The sequence below is a fragment of the Platalea leucorodia genome (assembly GCF_965183815.1).
Source record: "Platalea leucorodia genome assembly, chromosome: 6".
In the NCBI taxonomy this organism is placed as follows: domain Eukaryota; kingdom Metazoa; phylum Chordata; class Aves; order Pelecaniformes; family Threskiornithidae; genus Platalea; species Platalea leucorodia.
This window is the reverse complement of record NC_138828.1, coordinates 28,652,581-28,675,771: the sequence shown is the minus strand read 5'-3', so window position 1 is coordinate 28,675,771 and position 23,191 is coordinate 28,652,581. Positions and strand designations below refer to the sequence as shown.

Sequence of the window (23,191 nt, the reverse complement as noted above, 5' to 3'; positions counted from 1 at the left end):
TAACCCACCACGATTAGTAATACAGCTTCTATGATTTTCCTTGAGATTATTCGATCACTTGATGCATTTGACAGAAAATTAATTGTTCATCCTACATTTTCCATTTTCTTATGTCATTCTTAGTCATATGCTCTGTTGGATATCCTACATTTGACCATTAAGCAGCTGTTAGTCTTCTCTACATCATATATTTGCCAACTAATACTAAATCACCATGTCGAATGGTCATATTTACAACATGTTCTTTTTACTTCCGAGCAAAACTTTCTCTCAACACCTGAATTGTTCTTCTTGCACTTCTTCTCATTTACTGGCTAGCACCAGAAGTTGTCCAGTATACGTCTGTAACATGTTTAGTGAACAGACATTTTGCCTTCCCTGGTAATTGCCTGATACTGCAAGAGCCACTCTTCAAGAGGGTGTTTTGGGAGGAGAGGTGGGGTGGCTCATTTTAATTGTTTCCACTCTTGATGGACCATACAATATCAGGACTTCATAACACGTTTGCTTCTCATTATCACTAGCTATTTTTAGCATTTTCTGCATGTCTCTACCAAAAGTATCTTCTCTTGCAGATTTCCCACCTCACTTCTCCACACAGCCTGAAACTCCTATGTTTTAGGATTTTCCCCTTTCATTTTAATTATACCTTTATTTCAGGTTTCTCTCAATTGCCCCAGGTCAAGATGGATGAGCTCATATTCTCTGAGATTGCTCTCTGATTCTTTCAGATATGTTCCTATGCAGGAACAGAAACTTAGTGCTAAAACACAGAATCATCACTTAATTTAACTTACCATTACTTAGTATTAGTTTATCTTGTTCATATTAATGTGTTAAACATAAAATGCATATACAGACACACACATTTATGTAAATCTACAAATACTAAACATGTAAGGCTAAGTAGTTTACTCACTGAATAGTGAAAGATACAAATTTGGTTACCTCATTTAATACCAACATAATTTGTTTTATTCTGAGGTAAAAACAAATGTGTTCATATTTTGAAGTCAAGACCAAGCAAAATATGTTTCATAGGACTGAGACAACAGTTCATAATTTTCCAGAGAAAGAATGCAGGGAGGAGGAAATTAAACAAGCATTCTTGCATATATTTCCTGATGTTATTTTCATTATGGAGAAGTAAAATTACATTTACTCCCTTGACAGCAAAGGTCAAACAATCTGATAAAATGTAATTAATGCACTGAGAATGATTGATGCTTAAATGAAAAAGTCATGTTATTTTATGTCGCAAAAAGTGTTCTCTCTTCTTTATTCTCTCCATATCTCTAATATATTTATGCTTAATGTAACAAAAGGGTCTACAACCAAATGAAGGGTCAGAGGAGCCTTCTGAATTATGTACTCACATATCCAATAAAGATTTAGCCATCCATGACATTTTCATAATGATAACATACCTCCTTTGCTAAGTACTTGTAGTTCAACCACAATATTGATTTTTAGCCTAATCCTTATCCTGTATGAGTATTCATAAACTTATTTTATAAATTTCATGTTTCTCCAAAAGAAACAGCACTAGATATTACCAGTAACCATATGTACAATAAGACAAATGCACCCATTGAACTTGTAACATCTTACGGGATTTAAAACCCCTTGAAATGAATCCTGAACACGGCTTTTTAGCCCTTGGAAACCAAAAAAACTGGTCACTCGTCCTGGTTTCAGCTGGGATAGAGTTAATTTTCTTCCTAGTAGCTGGTAGAGTGCTGTGTTTTGGATTTAGTATAAGAATAATGTTGATAACACACTGATGTTTTAGTTGTTGCTAAGTAGTGTTTACACCAGTCAAGGACTTTTCAGCTTCCCATGCTCTGCTGGGTGCACCAGAAGCTGGGAGGGGACATAGCCGGGGGGAGGGCTGACCCAGACTGGCCAAAGGGCTGTTCCATACCATATGGCGTCACGCTCAGAATATAAACTGGGGGGAGCTGACCAGGGGGCAGCAATCGCTGCTCAGGGATGAGCTGGGCATTGGTTAGCAGCTGGTGAGCAATTGCATTGTGCATCACTTGTTTTGTATATTCTTTTATCATTATTATTATTATTATCATTATTTTCTCTTCCTCTGCTGTTCTATTAAACTGTCTTTATCTCAACCCATGGGTTTTACTTTTTTTTTTTTTTCCCCAGTTCTCTCCCCCATCCCACCAGGGGTGGGGAGGGTGAGCAAGTGGCTGTGCGGTGCTTAGTTGCCGACTGGGGTTAAATCACAACACTCATCATTACAGGTAAGTGCGTGCTATCAAGTCTCTTCAAAATCCATATGCGTAAAAAAAAAAAAAAAAAAAATAAAAAGGTCTTCCAAAGAGCATATAATTCATGTAGTGTTCAGTAGAGTTATGCTCTTCTGCTATGGAAGGATTTTACAGAGTTACAGAACAGCTATCAGTGTTTACTGCACATGAAGTTACGGAGATGTTCTAAAAAAACATTTAAAAATTCTCCCCTGAAACACATCAAGAACACTACTCACTCCACCCACTAGCTGAACAGTTGTTCGCTGCCTTGACCTAGTGATTCTCCTCCTAGACCTTAGAAGTAGGATAAAAAGCAGGATGATAAAAAAACCCAGGCCATATGAGATTTTTTTTTTTCTGAAGTTGTTTGCTTGTTCATCTGGCAGCATTAATTTAATTTCATGGCAATGGAGCTGTAATAGGTGATCAGTTCTCAGGGGTTCTGTATAAAAATCACTATGAGACAGATAGACTACGTAAATCAGATATTTAACAGTGCCACGTAACACAAATCTATGGCCTTAAATACGTGCACCATTATATTAAGCTGGACTGACTGAACCAATATTGATGCTATCCTATTTATGAGTATTGTCTTTCAGGATAGCAATAGTTTTACTACTTTCAAATCCAGTTATGATCAGCCATACCACATTTTCTAATGTGGACACCTGATATAAGCTCTCTGATGATTTTTTTTGCTTTGAATTTTTCTCTTCCTATCAAAATCCCACTTTGGTTTGGCAGCTCAGATTTGAGATTACCTCAGACTGCCAAATCACCATTATGGAATTTTATTCTTTTTTTTCAACTCAGGAAGATTGCCATTTGAAATACTCTTTAGCAACCCCTTGCAGTGTCTGAGAAGTGATGACTATTCTCTATTCTGGGTACAGCAAAAGAAGCATCTGAGGTGTTACCAATGGTTGGTACCATTCTGTTTATTTACAGTATTATAACCATTGAAATGTAAGCAACAGAAGCAAGTTTCATGGGTGAGAAATTCAAGCCTAGTTTCCATCCTTTGCAAATTGGAAAGCCAACCAGCCAGCCCCTTTCACGGATACACAGCCAAGCCTCTGCCTTACTTTAGTCCTTTCATTTTACCTTCTGTGGGCTTTCTATCACCTTTGAACCAGTGACCTGGCTCCTAGCTATTTAGACCACCCCTAAAGAAACTTCTTGGCTTATTTGACATAGCTTCCACTCTCTCCTGTGATCCTGATCAGGGTCCTGAAAAATTTTTCTATAGCCTCTGATACCGTCGTAGAAAAAAGCATTTAATTGCTCCCTGTGTAACTTGAAAGAAAGCTTAAGCAAAGTCTAGACGATAGACCAAAGATTCATTTGTGGGCAGCTGCCACAACTCTGCAACACAGAAATATTATTTGCTGAAGGAAAACGAAGATTAAATTTCGTGCTTGAATTTGCTGATAAAACATCAAGCTCTGTCAGAGTCAGCCATCAAACTTACATTAAGTCTCAGAGCTATTTGCAGGTGTAGCTTTACCAAATGAAATCTGAAGCAGAAGAAAAAGGATGGGGTATTAAAAAAAATTCTGGTCTTCACCATTTCCTTCAAAGCAGACCAAAATACCATACAAAAGCATAATTCTATCTTATAGTATTACACACCTTACATATACACCATCCCCTTGTCATCCTTATGACTCATTTTAATTGAAAATCCTGGAAGTCCTGGGGACAGTAACCTCTGGGATGAAATCCTGATTTTCCCTCCTACCCCTTAAATCATTGCCAAAACCCTCTTGACTTCAAGATGATCAAAATTTCATCCTATATACCAAATGTATCAATATCGCTATGCATCATGAAAGCCACCACCAAAGCAAAGGAGCCTTGCTGTTTGTTTCCTAGTTGTGACGCCTCTAATTTTCATGCAAATGAAAGATAGACTTGGCTAATGTGCTCTTGTTTACTTGCCAAAAACAAAAAAGAAAATGCTTGCTTTAGATAGAAGTTACAAAAATAAAAGGGATTTCTTTTGAATTTAAAGTAACAAAAAACACTAAGCAATCTCCTCCTAAAAAAGGTTAAATATTCTCTTCAATTCCAGAAGATTATTTTAAGAAGGAATTGGGCACATGGAGCACAATTGTGCTCCTGACTTTCCTCTGCTGATTCAGTCAATCAGCCACAGGTGCCTACATCATTAAAGTTTGGACTGTTATTCTTCAGCAATACAAGGCAGCAAGTTCTCCTTTTTATCTCTTCATATTCAAACAAGTAACAAAACCTTCTTCTAACTATGTCCTCGCTCTTCAGCGTAACCCATCAATGTGTAGCTGAGTTCCTTCAAGGCTAATGGAGTGGGAACCATCTGCTATCAATACTGTCTACACGCTCCCCAGTCGAGACTTGTTTCAGGCCAAGTTTCTCTTCTGAGTTAACAGGAGGTGACAAGCCTGGCAGTTCACAAGTTTTCCCTGCATGACTGATTCAGCCTGGCTGACCAGATCCATGCTAATGAGAATGTGCCAGCACACAACAAAAACATTTTTGAATAATTTAAAACTTCAGAGCTTGGTGTGCCAGATAACACGATTCATTGTTTACTTATGGTGCCAACAGAATCTACTTGCAGCTACTACAGACACTGTTGACTGCAAAATCGTCATCAGACCTAACTTTATAAATAATGCAAAAGGAAAAAGAAGCAAGATTCCACAAAGTCAACTTAAACTTAGTCAGCAGTGCCCTTTATCTTTGAAAGAAAGCTAAGCATTCACAGAAATACACGAAGCCTCAAAAAAAAGGAATATATGAAATGCACTTAAAACGTTATAGCTAGTGTTATCAGTCTTGCTGATGCAGACGAAAACCAAAGTTTTATGTCCTGAAATTTTTCAAAGACAATGCTTATCCTTTTTTTCCCCTTTTAGCTTGCTTGTGGAAGTGTATCACCAACACCATCCACCCAGGAAGGCAGAAGTGAATCAAAGAGGTGCTTCAAAACAAGCACAGAAAAAAATATCTAGGACAATGGCTTTTGCGATAGGTCACATCATGCCACACTATGCCATTACTGCAAGCCCTTCAAACTAGTTAAACTAGTCTAACTTGGAAAATTCTGCCATTAACTGCCTTCCTACACAGGAGTATTTTTGACAAATCCATCCTTAACTGCAGGAGGATATGGTGATCCCAAATACTGCTGACAATTCAGTCATGAAATCGTATTTGCTTCAGTTTAAAATGAGTTTTTAACCCAAGGGTGAGTTTGGGGTTTTTTTTGTTTTGTTTTTAAATATTTAATATACTGAACTTGTAGCAATTTTTAATTAAGGAAACTTTGCCAGACTTGAATAAAACCAGCCTGATTCTTCAGAACAGTCGGCACCAACAGAAGAATTACTAAATTCAAAAAGAGCATAAATACTCGGCAACTCCGAAGAGCAGGCCACTGTTATTTAGTTGCTTTGGAGCTGATGCAAATCCTTGGTTCAACATTAAGTTAGGGATGTAGGCACACTCTGAGCATCTCAATACTGCTTTTTGGAATAGAATCAGTCTGACATATTTCCATGAATTACCGTAACTCAGGCATAGCAAACTTTGCAATTTTATTAGATACTTTAATAGACATGGACAGGCAACTGTTAGAAGTTTTGTAACTACTCCAATCTTTCCACATGCCATAGAAGATTGGCACAGTGCTAGAATAGGTAGTGTAATAAAAGCCCAGTTGGAGTAGCAGGAATGGTCGTTGAATTAACATTCTATTAAAAGAAGAAAACACACACATCCCATAAAGGTTTGGAGTTTTTTTGTTTCTCTCTTCCACTATATGTTATGCTTTGACAACTGGCTGTGTGTTCAGAGCTCCACAACTTATGAACTGGCCTTTATTCCAGGAATCTTTCTGCCTTAATTTTGACAAGCCTTCGGACTACTTTTTTTTTTTTTTTTAAATGTTGCAGCATAATTAAATTATTGCTTCCTTTACAAATTTATTTCATTTGCAAGAGAAAATTTTGTGTTTGACAACCCAAGAACATGTTCTGCCACCCTCATACAAGTATGTTCTTGTCATTTCCTCATACCTTGTTAGCACTTTCCGTTCACTGCAAGTTAGCATTTGCTACGCTATGACCACCAAAGGCGACAGTCACCATCTGTAACCTAGCAGCTTCATGGGCTGGGCAGCTGATTTTGGAATTTCTCCAAACTGGCAAAAACACATCCTCCACCACGTCATAGACTGCTTTCCACGCAACCTGCCGTGACTGGCCCCAGCTGCACCTGACACAACAACTGTTTGGACAGCTCCAGCCGGTGCTACTGATTTCAAAGCCCTGTACGGTTAAACTATGCATGCTGGTCTCATCCTGGTTATACCATGGTCATCTGAGACCTCTGATATGTTGTCACGATCCCAAACATTTGCTACATCTCCTTTAGACTTCAGAAACTAAACCCTGATTCAAACTTCCATATAACACCTTCATACTATAACTTTTTTTCCCTTTTAGTATCACTCTCCGATACTCTATTATGTAAGACTTAAGCTGCAATATATTTAGGTGTCACATCTGCTGAAAACCTAAAAATAACTTAAAAAATAAATCCTAAAGATTAGATATATTCTTCCTCCTGTTCTTCCATCTCTTGCATCTCCTTAGCTAAGGTGCAAGTATAGCTGGGGGGGGGGACATGGCAGGGGCAGGTTTAGACAAAATGTTGGATTGTTGCTGTTACTGGTACTTCAAGAATTCAGAATCTTATCTTGCATGTTAGGTACTAACCTCTGCTCCGTCTACCACCTTTGGGGAGTCTACCAGCAGCTCTGAGCTGATTACAAAGGCTGTACCGCTTCTTGCCCTTTCTATACTTACATGGGGTTGGCCATGTTCTATATTAAAAGCACATCTTTTTTTATGAAAGAAAGGCAAAAGTAGGCTCCACTTCATTTTCTGACTCAATTTGTGTGTCTGGCTATTTCAGCATGACAGTTCTATTGCAGAGATTAGGAAATGCATGAGCTATTTAAAAGCAAAGAAAAAAGGATGTCAGACTTTCTGGCTAATTAGTGAGTGCTCATAAATAAAGCATTTTAGGCTAAATACCAAGCCAGCTTTTTGTTGCACTAAGGGACAACAGATGAAGACTGCTGATAACAAGATGCCAAGAAAGCCCAACACCACCATCATTCTTACATTCCTGTAAAATGTTGGGCAAAGAATTTGTGGGCCCTTCCCCTGAGGTCTGAGTTCTCATTTCCCAACTTATCAGTGAGGCCAGGTTTTCCTATCTCTCCATTTGCTTCCTGGCATCCTATCCCCACTGCAGCATTCACCTGCCTAGTGACCTCATCTCTAACAGATATGTGGGAGGCCCTGTATAAGACCTCTATTTTCTCAGCTGCCAACCTTGCTGTGCCCTCACCATTATGTCATCAGAGGAACAAGAAGAGAGAGAAATGAAGGGTTTGACCCTAACAAACTCTGCACCAACAGCAGTGTACCACACTGAGTCTGCCACCTGAATTTTGCTCCAATGATGATACCTTCCTTTAAAGTGATGCAGGGTACAGACTGTGTATGAGACGGTTGTTCCACATGCTTTTTTCACCAAGCAAAGACACTACTGAAACTGGTTCTTCAGGTGTTTATGGGTATAGGAAATTAGCTGTCTAAGACTAAAGGTGGCAGAAAATCAAACTGTTCTAAACGTGACCTACAGTGACCTCTTCCAGACAGACCATAACCAAACCATGGCAAAACTGGAAGGATTAAGCACGTCATCTCTGCAGCAACCAGGATATGATGTTTTCACTGTCCCTCCCTTTTCAAACACGCCCCAGAAAGGGCAGGCTGTGGTTTTCTCGGCTTTTGGGGTCCTGTGACCAAGCAATTGGCTCAGTTCCAGATGTAAGACTCCAAGCAATATTGCTTGTAGTATCATAGTGAACCAAATATTAAGCAGATAATGCATTTTATTACTTTAGGAATGTCTGGTTTTATTTGGAAATTGCACTAACAGGTCCAGAACGTCTGCTGACGTATTTCTTCTGTGCAAGTCAGGTGGTGCTTCCAGAAGTTTCTCAATAAGACAGCCTAGTTTTTTTTCTCTTCTTTTTTGGCACTGGATTAAAATGGGTGTACCGGCATGTAGTCCGAGGACCACATCCCCATTCTAATGAGGTGTTACAGGGCTGAGCAGAAAATAATTCTCCTGCACAGGCCCTGGATGTCTAGTATACAAGTGTAATACTGGTATTTTTATAACTAGAATCAGTCATGACTACTTTAAGCACAGACTGAAGAGGCTTCAATGCCATAGCTTTGGAGAAAAAACTAAAGTTACTTGGAAAGCTCAATAAGATCAGGATATAGTAACTTCAGGGCCATACTTCACCATGTCAAATGCGGATTCCACATTCAGTAAAACATGACTTCCCAAAGCAATAAGAAAAGAGAACCGGGATACTTGTGGGTATGATTTCTGGGTAAAAGGACCTCTTTTGCCACAGCCTCCAACTAGGTACATGCTTACAAGTGTTATCTCCAAGTATGAGACAGATTTCTACATTGTTCGGTCCTTTTGCAAGCAAGCATCTGTTAAAGACATCGAGGTGAACTGAACAAAGTCAGTGCTGGACGTGGTTTTGGGGGGGGTTATTTGTTCGGTTTTTGTTTGTTTTATTTCTGCACTCTTACAATACTGAAATCTGTACACTCTTGGGAGCAAGCACTTTGAGAGCTTAAGGCTGACTGCCTTATCTAGGTAGCAATGGGGGGAGTGCAATAGCCAGTTAGGGCTCTGAACTTTTGGAAGGGCTGTGTTCCGTCAGCTCTCCCATGATACTAAAGCCAAAGTTAGGGTAGGACAGCATACTGTTACAAACCTTAAACAGGCACAACACATGCTACTGCTGTAATGGCTTGCCCTCCTGTCTATTACTCCTACTTTGAAGCTACATGGAGGAGGGAAACTGCGATCTATCTGTGAACACACAAAAACAGGGCTCCCTTGCAAACCCAGTGGGTATAACTGCCCCTTCTGGGGTAAAGTTTGGGTCTCATTGCAGCTGCAAAGACAACCAAAGGATACCAGAATGCCAACTCATGTGTCAGAGTGTGGCTAATTGGCCTAACCACACTGTGCCTTTGCCAAAAATAAGTCATAGCACATTCCATTTGTTTAGCAGCCAGGTAAGCAGATTCATGACAGGAAACATTACAGTACTATAACAAAAAGGAAATCTTCCTCCTCCAGAATATTGATCTTGTCCTCATTACCTTGTGCCTTTACAAAATTCCCCATGCCAAAAGAGTAACGTTGCAGTCTGAAGAGGCAATACTTGATCTCTGAAAAACATATCCAGAAGTACAACAACTTCATAACTCAACATAATCCAAGGTAATGCTCACAAGTAGTAAAAACCCCAGCAACAGCAGTGGAATTTACTATGGGCTTATGTTTAGAAGTGTGAGTAAGCACCCATCCAAAGTGGGGCAAGCTGCTGAATTAGGTCTCAAAGCAGAGAACTACTGAAATTTGATAACACAGTATTATATTAACTCCCAGTCACTTTAAGAGAGGCTCCTTGTAGAACAAAAAGCTGGTAGCACATTCAAGAAAAATTAGATAAATGTTTATGTAAGTTTAAGAAATAAGGCACACTTTATTGTTATTAAATTTTGAAATTACCCTTTTCTAGATTTCTACAGCGTATCTTATTCATGTCTTCTCCAAAACCTAAGCTTCTGAAAAATAACTGATTTTTGCTGAACAAACTCAAAAACTTATTGCTTGAAAGAAATTTTAAAAAGTTATCTAAACACAAGCCCAACTTCTGTTTTTTTCCCCATAGTTTAAATGCCTGTAAAAACATCGTGCCATTACACAGGAAAACCACAAGGGGCCATTACTCAAGTTCTACTCTGATGTTTGCAGACCTTTTGAACCTACCCTCTCCACATAAATTTCCAGCTATTGTAAACAGAACTCTACCCACTAGACCTGCTAGACTTAATGATATGGAGAAATGCCACACTTTACAATCTGGAAAGAATGTACATACAGCTTCCAGCTCAAAGCCAGAATGAGCATAGTGGCCAAATCCACACTTGGTACCAATTGATGTCATCCCACTTCACCACTGGGGCTTTTCCAAGCAATGCCAGCTGAGAAGCCATTAAAATATAGTGACATCTTTGCATCACAATAATCTATAAACGGTTACTGCAGATAAGCCATTACAGCAGGATAGAAAATTAAATCTAGAAGGCATTACGGGACTGCAGACCCTGTGCCTTATGATGGTTTTGTATAGCCCATCTTTAGTATGCTTTAGTAAAACCTATGAAGCTAGGCAATGAAGAATGCAGGTTGTACCCTTTACAGGTGCATAGGAGGTGACGACAATGTTGAGGGCAGGTAGATGCCTTGTGGTACACAAGGCCCGAACCACTGTCACTTGTATCAAGGAACAAGAAGGACCCATTTCATTGCCCTACCATCTACTGTTATAATCAGCGAGTCAAATGACTCTGTCTACAACATACAGCTGCAAATCTGTGGTATTGGGCTTATTTAACTATCTGCAGAGACAGCAGCCATCACACAGGAAACCCAATTGTCAACTACCTTGCATGTATTTTGTAGTGGTGTAACAACTCCTGGCAATGAAAGCTGGAGAAGTGTTGAAGAGCTTAGTCTCACTGTAGGTCAATAGACTTATCAGGCCAAACACAAGTCGCTTTTCAAATTACTATTCACATGATCAGAGCAGATTTAGACCGAAGTTCACTGCAATACCCAATTATACGTATGACCTTGTAGGCTGGCAGTTTCCCTGTGGGAAACTCAGAAGAGAATCCTAGTTATCTGGTTTGGGTGATGAACTTCAACAGCTGAGGCTATGAACCCCGATGTCTCTTCATTCTCTCTCTGCCTCTCTCCCCCAGACAGATTTTACTCATCACCCACAGAAACAGAGAGAAGTGAAATGAACTTCAGCAGCTGTTCTGAAGAGGCCAAGTACTCACAAGCTAGCAAGCAGACTCTGATGTTTCTCCAGTGCCCAAACTCTGAATCTGTTTTTCCTTTATAACCAACATAAAACCACTATCCCAGACACAAAACAGACAATCTATCAGGGTCAGCTTGACAAAATACCTTACTCAAAGTTCCAGGATGTATAGCAATAGATAGAAGCTAAGAGCTGATCAAGTGAAAGCTACTCATAGAGTAATTTCTCTGGCAACACCAATGCCTTTCCCTATAATATCAAACTCGTATGTATTTGAGATGTTGGGAAATCCTATACGCTCCAGAACAGGAACTGTACTTCAACAGAAGTAGTGACTTGCAGCCATCAGGTAAGGACATGAACTTGCAAACTGGCTTTCACTTGTGACCTTAGTCAGCTTTGCGCTGAGGTCTACACAGGTAGATGGGAAAATCTGTGCCTTAATCTGGCCTGCTGACTAGACCACAAAATATTCATATTTGATTAGGATCAAATGTGTCACATGAGAGGCTGATGGACCAACATTTTCACCCTACTTAAAAGTAAGTACTTATTTTGCTGAATAAAATATCACTAAATAGAAGTGTGACACAGAATTCCCCCATTCCTGTGTCCAAATAAAATTTGGGGGAAGTCAATATATATTTCAGTAACTAGAAAGCCAGAGCTCCCCTCTTTCTAGCAATTTTTGTCATCTCTCTGACCTTAGTTTATCTTTTTAAGGCCTTGCATTACAAAGAATTCCCCACAGGTGCCATGCCTTGCACAATCAGGTCCTGAAGAGCAGCACTCTGCGCTGGCAGGATATAGTTCTGGTTCCACAGTAGCTAGTACAACAGGGCCACAGTCCCTTACAACTGCAGCCGTTCTTAAGATACGCGTATTAAGCAACTAGTGTTTGAATCTTTAATGTATCTTTTAAGAAGTAAAGTCACAGTATTTCAGGGTTTTTTTTTTTTACATTCCTTATGAAAAGCTCACCTTCCAAGCTCTTAAAATTTAATTTTGATTTTTTTTTTTTTCTTTTCTGAACCACATATCTTAGCTGGATAAGGCAGGGGAACCCTATCTTCACCCTCCTCAACCCTACTTTTTCAAGAACAAGGCTGAAGGAAAAACAAATAGTCTTATGGCTCATTTCAGCTCACAGCTCCTTAAATGGTCACAAAACAATGAGAGCACACAGATGCCCATCCACTTATCTCCATCTTTCCAACCTGCCTGGCAAACTCTGAGGACAATGCAGAAATATACCAGAATCCTGGCCTCAGCAGCGTTACTGGAGCAGGATTTGCTGCTGCAGTATATAATTCTGTGAAGAATTGCAGGCAGGCAGAGTGAAAGGACAGTGAGACACAGCTGCAAACCCAAACAAAACTATTAAGTCCAATATTAGAGCCAGCAGCTTTGTCAGCATACCTTTAATGTAAACAAAACGTAGGCTGCACAGTACACCCTCAGGAACACAGCTGAACAACAGCCTTCCTCCTACTACCAGACTTCCTCTGCAACATGAAGACAAGGCTCAGGATTCATACTTGAGGCCTAACTAAAATTTACAGTTTTCCAGACCCTATCATCTTGAACACATCATGACACACAGAAGCCAAGGAAAACAAATGAAATTCATGTTTTACTGGGTCCCACATGCTGTGATATTTCCAAGTCTACTAGCATCCACCAAGAAACATGCAGAACACTCAATTCTGAAAACAAATCCATTACCAGGACAGAGCACAGAACAAAATCAACTCAACAAGCTACTCCATGTGTTTTTCATTTAACTGTATTCTGCAGAGGAAGTGAATTTGGTACATAGCATACTTGGCTTCTGTCCATATTCTTTTTATTATTAAGCTTGGGGGGGCAGGAGGGCTAGTACCCATCTTTGCAGCCCTGATTCCTCTACCTTCTTGGTGTGCACTCACTCCCACTCAAAGCAGATGGCACGTAAGAGTCACCTATTCAAAGTCAGATGAGGGTACTGCTCTGTCAGTGAAGTACACACAGGGAAATACATTCATGTGTATTGTAAACAGAACACATGTTGTACATATATTGTAGAAAATATTACGCTGGATCAACAAGACAGGAAGCTGGACTTAGAGACGCTGGTATGCATATACAGTAGTAGAGGAAAACTGACAGCAAGCAGAGCCAGGCAGCTTTCCCTTTCCCCTTAATGAGGTTAAAATGGCAAAATAAAGATGACTGTACAGCTTGGCTGTCACCCAAAAGTTTACTCTGAAGAAAGAAATTTGATTTATCCAAAGTTATGCGCTGGATAGATACCATATGTACAGTAAGTACATATCGTCTGGAAGGATAGATACACACCCACATTTACATATTATATGCAACTGACTGAAGTGCCATCTAGGAAAATGCAACAGCTAACTCCAGCAAGGTAAGCTGTTCCTTCAGTGAGCTACAGGGGACCCCTTTATACAGCTGTTGTTACTTATTACCCCAGAGCATTCCGCTTGCACAAAAGTGGAAGTCACTGCCTATACCTTGTTTTGTAAAGTGTCTGTATGAAGCAAAACCATTAGCTCTCCCATAGAAAGCACAGAAACAGGTTAGAGAACAAAGAGGGGAAGCTACAGGTGAAATGATCTGCTCTGTAAAGTACATTCCTTCCACTGAACCGTATATCTAAACATAATCAAAATAATAGTATAAACACTAGAGATTAATAAAACTGAAGGGGTTTTTGTTTTTATTACTAAACCAAAGACAGTTTAGGCACAAACCTGATTAATCTAAATCACCTTTCAAAGCCTACACTTTATTGCCAAAGTTTGAAGACAGATTTTGATACTAGATTTGATTTCTTTGTCCAGTATACGAGCTGCTACTCAAAATATCAACAAGTTACTAAAACATACAAATTGCCAGGCTATTTCTGTGTTGTTAGCATGATGAATCACTAATCTAATTCCTTCATTAAATACCACCTGATTATTCAGATTATTCACACCCCTATCTAGCCAACATTCATGCTTTGTAATCACTGACATGCAATTATTGCCTAGCACATTTATATTCATTATTCACATACAATTTAAAGGTTAAGTATATTCACCGTGAAGTTCTTACGAGTCTGAAAGTAGACTAAATGAGTATGTCCACACAACTGTGTATGCATCTGCATATGTAAGTTACTTGTAGAAACTATTTCTAATGCAGCTAAAAAAAAATCTTCAGTTGTGCAGGAACAGATCCATGTTTGAAGAGAGAGAGCTGCAATAGACACATGCAACTTGATACCTAGTGAAAACACGTTTCTGGCCAATATTCCAGGACATAATTTCAAAACAGCTAAATCAGCTAAGGAGGCCCAACAAGTCTTGTGACGAAATTTTGGGAAAGCACTATTTCTACCCAAATCACACGATATAGAAGGTGCCCAAAGCGCCACTTCTCCTCCGGGGAACATTGACTACAATGCAGATATATAGCCCTTGGCAAAGGAAACTTCTACTATTTCCCATTTCTGGATCTGAGAAACTATAAAGCACTACTGTCAGACTTATTCCCTGAATGTTCAAAATCCTCCAGGGAACAGCATATTTATTACTGCTGTACACGTAGCTATATTCAGTAATATTTAATTATTATCTCCAACAACATTTTGTTTCCATGAGATTAATGCAAGAACATTCTGCTACTTGGAAATATTCAGGCTTCTCAAAAGAATATTCCATATTTTCATATGTTGAGTTCTACTTCCTCTCTAGGTTTGCTTGCAGTTATTTTATTCCAGCTGTGAAGGTACGAGCAATCTCCTTGTCACTTAAAAACCACCCAGCAGGGGTCTTAAGTAAACAAGCCAGCATAGCTCCCCACACCTCAGAAACACAATTAGATCTTGGGAAATAGAATTACTCCATCGTTTCCAGTTAACAGTTTACTTTAATAACTAGGTCGAGTTGTGCTTTCAGCTACAACAGGATACATTTAGGAATAAATACAAGAATATGAGAGCCCTCCCAGGTCATCAAGTTCACTGCTGTACTGTTATCATACAGTACTTAACAAACTCCATTTCAAAATACTTTGGGATTTTTGATGCAATCACTCTCTAATTAGAAGAGTGTTCCAGACCTTTGATTTAATGATGAGGGAGTTTTTTCTAATTTGCAGCCAGAACTTATTCATGTCCAGTTAAAGCCAATTTGGAAGCAACTCAAGCCACTTCAGATATCTATAACCCTAAATGAAAGCAAAATTCAATCTGAAAACTTTGACTATAACCAAATAAATTTCAATCTAGAAAACAAGTGAGGAAAAAATATGGTTTAATTTTAACTTCTGTTCCAAGTGAATTGCAATTTTGAGGAGACCTTTAGTTCTGCAAGAAAACAGGTTTTAAAAACTTCAAACCTACCTGATTACATGTCAAGCTACTGACAAGCACAGTCCGGCAGAGGAGATTCCTTTGAGATTCTGCAGGGTTTGAAGGAAACGCAGGCTATAATACAGTGTTCAAAGAATGGTACACCACAGAGAGAAGATACAAAATCCCTGGCTTTTTTTCCCCTGTCATCAGGCCTAACCTTTTTAATCAGCATAAGAAACACTCAAAACCAAAACCATTCCTTTCAAAAAGGATTCACTTCATTCAATCCTTCACTTTTCAGTCACTTTAAAGCAAACCAGACTAGTGTGCCATCCAGATCTGCTTGATCAAAACTTCCAGTAAAGACAGAAGCAACTTCTATAAGGTCTAAGAGGGATTTTGAAATGCAAGAATTATAAAATTGTCATCTAAAGATGAAATTAAGATGGCCACGGAGCTGACTTTGTACTTTTGGGCAGTTGTCTGCTTACTGCAAAATGATCTGGCCAAACATGTGCAAGGGGCACTGCGTAAGTACATTTTTCCAGCAAGCACATCTTTCAATCCACAAGCCAGAGTGCCTAGAGTCAAAATGTTATGACAGCAGTAAAGAAGGAGTTGCTCACATAACCAAATTATTACATGAACACTACCACAAAAGGGTTAAAAAATACAGATGAAAGACAACTTGGTTATTTTTCTACTGTTCTGCAGATATTCTTGTCCTAGAAACTCAATTCTTTATTTGTCTGTTCTTAAAAATATGTTCTAAAGGTTTTAAACCTACCCTTATTTACAGAAAGAGTTTAAAAAGCAAATGCAGAATTTATGCAGGCTGGAATTAACAGACATCTCCTTTGTTCTGATAGAGGGGGAATTGCTAAAGGTCAGAGTGTTTTCAGTGAACACTACAAAAGCAATCAGTCACAAGAGAGCTGCAATACAAAATCTCTGTAGAGAAGCTGACGGCTACAAGGATACAGTCTAAACTCCACTGTCACTGTGTTACAGTGAAAGGCACGTCAAGGAGAAAATTCTGTTGCCACAAAAAAATTTGTACCCACATTGCCCCAGCCAAGCAACACACTTTGTGTTGCTTTTATCAATAATGAGAGCGCTGAGATATCAGAGAAACTTTTCTAAAAATAAAGTCAAACCCTGGGGGGAGGGGCAAAGATTAGAGAATCTTGACCTCTCATATCATCAGCCTAGTCTTCATTATCATACAATGAACGATATAGAGATTTAAGAAGTCACAGTATAACTGGTTAGATGCAGGCAAAGCCAATAAGAAAGAACACGAAGGCTTTACAAAGTCTCACACAATGACACATGTTTTTCAAGGCACAGACCTCCAGAAATCGTTAGTTAGAATGATGTCAGCAGGTACAACTATTTCAAGTCATATGTTCTCTTTCTACTCTCCTCTTATAGTGGACAGAAGTAAGAACTTCTAAACAACTTCTAAACATCAAACTAAAATCTTATTTTATTATACATGGGGAGGCAGCGAGATTGAGAATATCATCAAAACATAAGAGAACATAACACAGTTAAGACTTTTTTTTTTTTTAAAGTCAAAGGCAAAAAGTCAAAAGAAGCAACATTTTTTCTGTTTTTGTTTGTTTGGTGGTTTTTGTTTTTTTTTTTTTCCTCTCTCCTTTTTTGGGGGAAAGCACTTTTAATAGAGGACCAACTACAGGAAGAGATCACCAATGATTAAGACAGATAAATATAATTATTTGGATAAGTGACAATCAAGCAAAGGGATCACGAACTTCATTTAAGACCAAACCCCAAGAAACACACAGTGAGGAAACTGAGATACATGTCAATTTTCTTTTGGCAGGACAAGATTTGTACAGATTTAAGCAAAATGTTGGATTTCTCTGGGTTTTTCTGAAAGTTGTATTTTTCAGTTACTACATTTCCTGAAAAGGTGAACTGAAAAACCATGGTCCAGAACTTCAGAGCTTTAGGAAGTGGTGTAGTTGAGCCAGTGTGTTTAGGGAGCTCTAAAGGCAGCTTAACTGCAAACTCTCCTTCCTGTGAAGTTACATTAGACCAAGACCCTGTTCCTAAGGGGATTGTCAGATAAACAGGGCTGGCTCCTTTACAGACCACCAACACGAAGATTTAGGTGTACCATGGGTTGAATACTGTGGCATCAACCACAGTAGCCTGGACAGCATACAAAATATTATCAAGGAGAAATGACAACTATGGTTCAGCTCTACCCAAATCCATCTGGAACAATTTAATGGAAACCATTGAGTTATTACAAGTTTAACATTTATGGAAGAGGAAGCAGATTATGTCCCACTTATTGGGTCCTTTTCTGATCTAACTCCAGTGTTAGGGTGATTTTCCTCCAAATATTTCAGTGAAGTAAAATTCACAGCATCAAAACAACATGAGTGAGAGGAATTCAGGGAGATCAAGCAACATTTGCCAAATCAGAAGTTAGCTAAGGCCACAGGCAAAATTGCAACCTCCTCATTCCTGAGGAAAAATAGGTTCTAGGGCAAGACCTAAAGTGAAGAGTGCCACCTACTGAAGTGCCAATATACCATTCCAAAAACTAGTTTTTTCCTGGAAACCTCCCAGCTGCATAATGACCAAGCTAACTTTGCAAGATCACAAAATCACAGAGTAAGGAGATCTGGCTGCAGGCCACATAAAAGTAGACACTGTACAAAGGCCAGAGCTGAAGAAAGCATTCGACATTGGAAACAGATGGAAACCTAAGAGGTCTTTGTTTGTTTGCTTTGTTTACCAGAGATTATCCTAGACACAGAAGGATTGGGATTTATCCATTTATCATAGCAATGAAGCTGTGCTTGATCAGAGAGACTTGAATTTTCATAGTAAAAATACGGGACTCAAAAGAACTCCTCTGGCTCAGTATGCCTTTTTGACAAACAAATAAAATTTCTCAAGGCTCCAAGGAATCTTGTCATAAGCTGATTTAACTACCTAGTCCGGCTGGCCTATTTTTCCTATTTCTACTGAAGGAACATGCAGAAATTCATACTTTCAACAGATAGATTCCCGGTTTCCTGCTTCGTTTCATTTGTAGACTGTTTACACCTCTTTGTTCCTGTGCCAACATTATCCCTGAGCTTAAATATCTTTTTCTTCCCTGATGATTAACCCTGTTAAATTCATTTATAGGCAGGAAGCATTTTTTTTCATATTCACTTTGCAAGGCCAAAGAAGCCAGCTTCTTTAGACTCTCATAAGAAAAGCTCACTTCCCTACAGGGATTTGTATGCCCCTGCTCCGGCATGGGCTCACCTTTTTGAACACAGTGATACAGTACTCCAGATAAGGCTTTAGCAATACCCTGCACAATAGCATCAGTATTCTCTCCTGATATTTGTTATTATTTCTTTGGGGGGTGGAGGGGGAATGTTGTTTGGTTGGTTTTTTAAATGCAGATATGCCACACTGAAGGCTCAGCCATTCACTGACTGAATAAAACTCAAGTCTCTCTCCTTTTCCAGGGATTCTACCCGCTGGCCCCCCATCTTACAGTGGAAATTATGATGACTATTACTCCCCAAATGCATGACTTTTCACTTTGAACTAGACTGTTTTATCTCTATTTTATTATTCTAGTCCTCAAGGTCATTCAATTCTTCTATACACGGTTTTCCGATTGTCTTTGGATTGATGATAATTTCTTTTTTTCCTCCTTATAGGTAGAATTCTGCATTTCTGTGATAAGTTTATTCATGAAAATATCAAATAAAATTGTGTTGAGGACAGAATTGTAGAATTCTGTTCACACTACACTTTCTTGTAAAATTTTATTGTCTCCCTGGGCACTTAGTTACATACACTTCCAGAACAAACCCCATCTTCTGCAGCTGAATTAATAACATCTCAGGTCCTTACCAAGTGCTTAGTCCACATTAGACCAATTATACCTTCTGTCTTCAACAAGATAATTGCATTACAGAGCAATTTTCAGTATCATCTCTCCCAGTATATTATTAATCACTTTATTAGTACTGGTAAATTCTGCATATAAACCCATATGCTATTCTGTGCCATTACATGCATCCATATGTTTCATAATTTTTTCTCTCAGAATTTAGTCCCATATTGGCATTTCATGTAAAATAAATTCAGCAAGGGTCTACAGAAGCAAAAGTTGAGAAACACAAGGTTAGACAAGAATGCTGAAGCCACAGCATGTGTACTACCAGGGAAACTGTTTATCATCTCCTTGATCTGTCAAGTGGAAGAAGAAATTAGCTTTATATTAAAGAAATACTTCAATTATTGTTTTATAGTCCTATACAGATAATAATTTATAACTTAATTACAAAGAAAACATATAAATGGATTATTAATAATGTAAACAAAAAATGGAATGGTAAAAGAGGAACTTTTCTTTCAGTCCATAAATTATTGTGCATTTTATCTTTAATCTGATATCTGACACCAAAGCAACTCTGGCTAACATCCTGTTTACCCTCACACTGGGTTAAGTGAAAGACTTCATTACTTTTGGGTGAAGTGCCAAGTGTTTCAGTATGCCCTGTGCTGATTTCGGAAGCTGCCAAACATTGAAATTAGAAATGAGCATGCCAGCTGCCCCTGTACCTCATTCTGTGTATATATGATACTGCCAAGTCAAAGCAGCCCACATCAGATAATCAATTAGCTGGAGGGGGAAGACTTAAAAATCTTGGCACAGCCCTAAAGTATGGTTATAGAGATGTAAATAATATCAGTGCCTGCATGAATAGCAAAAGGGACATTCAAGGTCTTACTATTAAACAGTCACCACTCCCTTTCTTACACATGCTCATGTTCGAGCTTTACTATAGCATCTGTAAAAAGCTTCTAAGTCTCTATCAACCAAAAGTACAGTGTCTCCTCAGCTTCCCAATTGTACTGTATATCCTTCCATTCCTTCCCATTTTAATGTAAAATGACTATATGCCTCCTTTCAGAGACTGAGATGTTACCAATTAATACATCTTAAAAATTTATTTCTGAATTCTGATTCCACCTCCCTCCACAGGAAAAGAAAATGTGAAAGAGAAATGAGCTGAAATAAGAAATGAGCTCAAATTTATGTCCTTCCCATAAGAAAAAAAGGCAGCTTTTTACAATGAGGGCATCATTATAATTACAAGCCAAACCTAAACTTTCAGAGTATTCTAACTGGAGTTGTAGCACCATTATTATTACATCCTTTTCCATGGTTAGTCACCATTATTATTATTGCTTCTGACTGCTGAATAGTTAGGAAAACATCAGGAAAAGTTCCAAAGGGGAACAAAATTGAAAAAGCAGCATGCTGGCATAACTTAGGTGAAGGTATACACAGAACCATTTATTCAGGAATTCACCTAAGTTCAGTTCTGTATGCACAGGCTGTAGTCTCATGTTTCTGCTTGTCATGTGTAGGCCATGCTGGGGTTTTCTAGCTAATGAAGGCCTTACAAAGTATATCATGGGGTAAGTTCCCATATTTAGTACATTTGCCTCAGGATGAGGCCTGCAGGTTTGATGTTACTGTTTTCCATATGAGGCTGGTGCCAAAAACAGGGACCTAATCATCATATGTTATCTTCACATTTCCCTAATCTCAGAGCTGGACCTGGAATCATACAGCTTTCAGCGCTATTAAGAGAAGTAGTCAAGGGACGTTCAATCAACCAGAATCCTACCTACCCTTCTCATTTCACAGCTGCTATCATTTGAAAGTAGTTAATGAAGGAGAGAGCAGACATTTTCATATAGCTTCCCCTGCAATACTCTGCAGCTATATACAGAATAGGCAAAAGCTAGGCTTCACAAAGCTCAAGATTCTCACTGTCTAGCTCTGTCCTGAATTTGGAATTGCCCATACTGTGCTGCTTAAGCAAACAGAATACTACTTACAACTATTTAAAACTACATCCATGAGCGTTTTTCTCCAACAGATTCAACACATCAACGCATTCACTGGGTGGGAACTCTCAATACATATGCTGATGTCCACACACCATCACATCTACTGGTGAGTCTAAGCTGTACTTGCCAGAATTTCCATTTTAAGAATGGGATATACACATCCCAATGACTGAGCTCCATAATACCTGTCTTAGCAGAGTAATGTTGGTATGCTGCTTCTTCAATGGCATTTTATCTGAGCTACTAATGGCTGTGGACATGAGCTAATCTTGAGAAGACAGTTTCTACGTACATCTACACCTTGTACTTTTTATCTTCACCCACAGATGAAGAGACACTTCACTGTCTGTAATGATTACACGGTAAGAAACAGGCCAAGTTTAGCAGTTTGGGCACAGCCAGCAAGGCAACAGAAAAGCAGCAATGTATAGAATATATATTCACAGCAAGAAAGTGAAGTTTTCAAAGAAGGAGCAACTTCTCTCTTGCTGGACAGGACATAGTGGCTACTGCAGAATCTCAGTCCTTATTGTGCATTTAAAAGCAAAACCATAAATTCTCTGCATTGATGAAAGCAGGAGCTGGTCCTTGAAATTTATAATTATATTACTCATTAGGCAGATAAAAAGACTGAACTTATTAACTTTATTATTATTAAAGCAGTCCTAAACAAGTCACCTAAGTTGATTAAATATCCTGATATATCCTTCTGCTTCTCCCTAGATTCTCTCACCCACCCTCCCAGAGTGTGATCAGTATAGCTAGCTGAAAGACATACATGGTGGGACTAGAATAAAATACTTGCTGAAATGCTTTAGTCACCCTTTGGGCTTTGGTAAGCTCCACAGTTGTGTTGGTGACTTGAGCTTTCCCTTCAGATTTGCTACAGGAATACCAAACTGATAAGTCATCTGTTTTTTTCCCCCCACAGCATTTAGATTTACTATGAGAAAACACTGAAAACAACATTTTCCAATTTCCCATATGCAAAGCCCTTTGTAATAAAAGCCATATTTCCCTACATGCACTTTCTCTTTGACACCAAGCACAATTTCAAACCAGCATTAAAATCCTCATTTCTAGAGAAGCAAGACAATTCTGAAGACAGGCTCCCACTGAATGTTTTCTCCCTTCTCCTTAAGACTCCGTACGTTCTGACAGGGGTTCTATTATACCTAGAAATCTTCCATGTTAATTACTATCATGGCTATTAATGACTTAAGTAAGGAAAAAAGTTTATAGGGCTCTCAAAATGCACTAAAGATACAAAATCTGACCCATGTCAAAAAGATTGTAAGAAAATGGATTGCTAAACAATAGCTATCAATATTAATTCAGTTCTAAATATATTAATACCATTACAACATTTAGGGCAGATAGCTAAACTATTTTCCAGATAGCTCTGTGTAGTATAACTCAGCACTGCTGTAAGGCTTTATTTTGCACTCCTTAGACATGGAGTTAATCATTACCATCACAATGATGCAGTATTAGCCTAAGTAACCAGCATAAAAATCACATTCCACTTATAATGATGATGGAAGTTAAACGACAGGCTACATCATGATAAATTGCAATAAAGGTAACATGAAAAATGATCAAAGTTTTGACGACCTATAGCACTACAGTTAACGAGATTCTTGCCTTATATAAATTAAGGTGATT

General features: G+C 38.7%; 1 protein-coding gene across 1 annotated transcript in view; it reads right to left on the bottom strand.

Moving 5' to 3' along the window:
* The window catches only part of COL25A1 (collagen type XXV alpha 1 chain), a gene marked incomplete at both ends in the record, with an annotated part of 322,903 nt that overhangs the window by 245,629 nt on the left and 54,083 nt on the right, over positions 1 to 23,191 (bottom strand). The gene's annotated exons all lie outside the window — the stretch shown is intronic.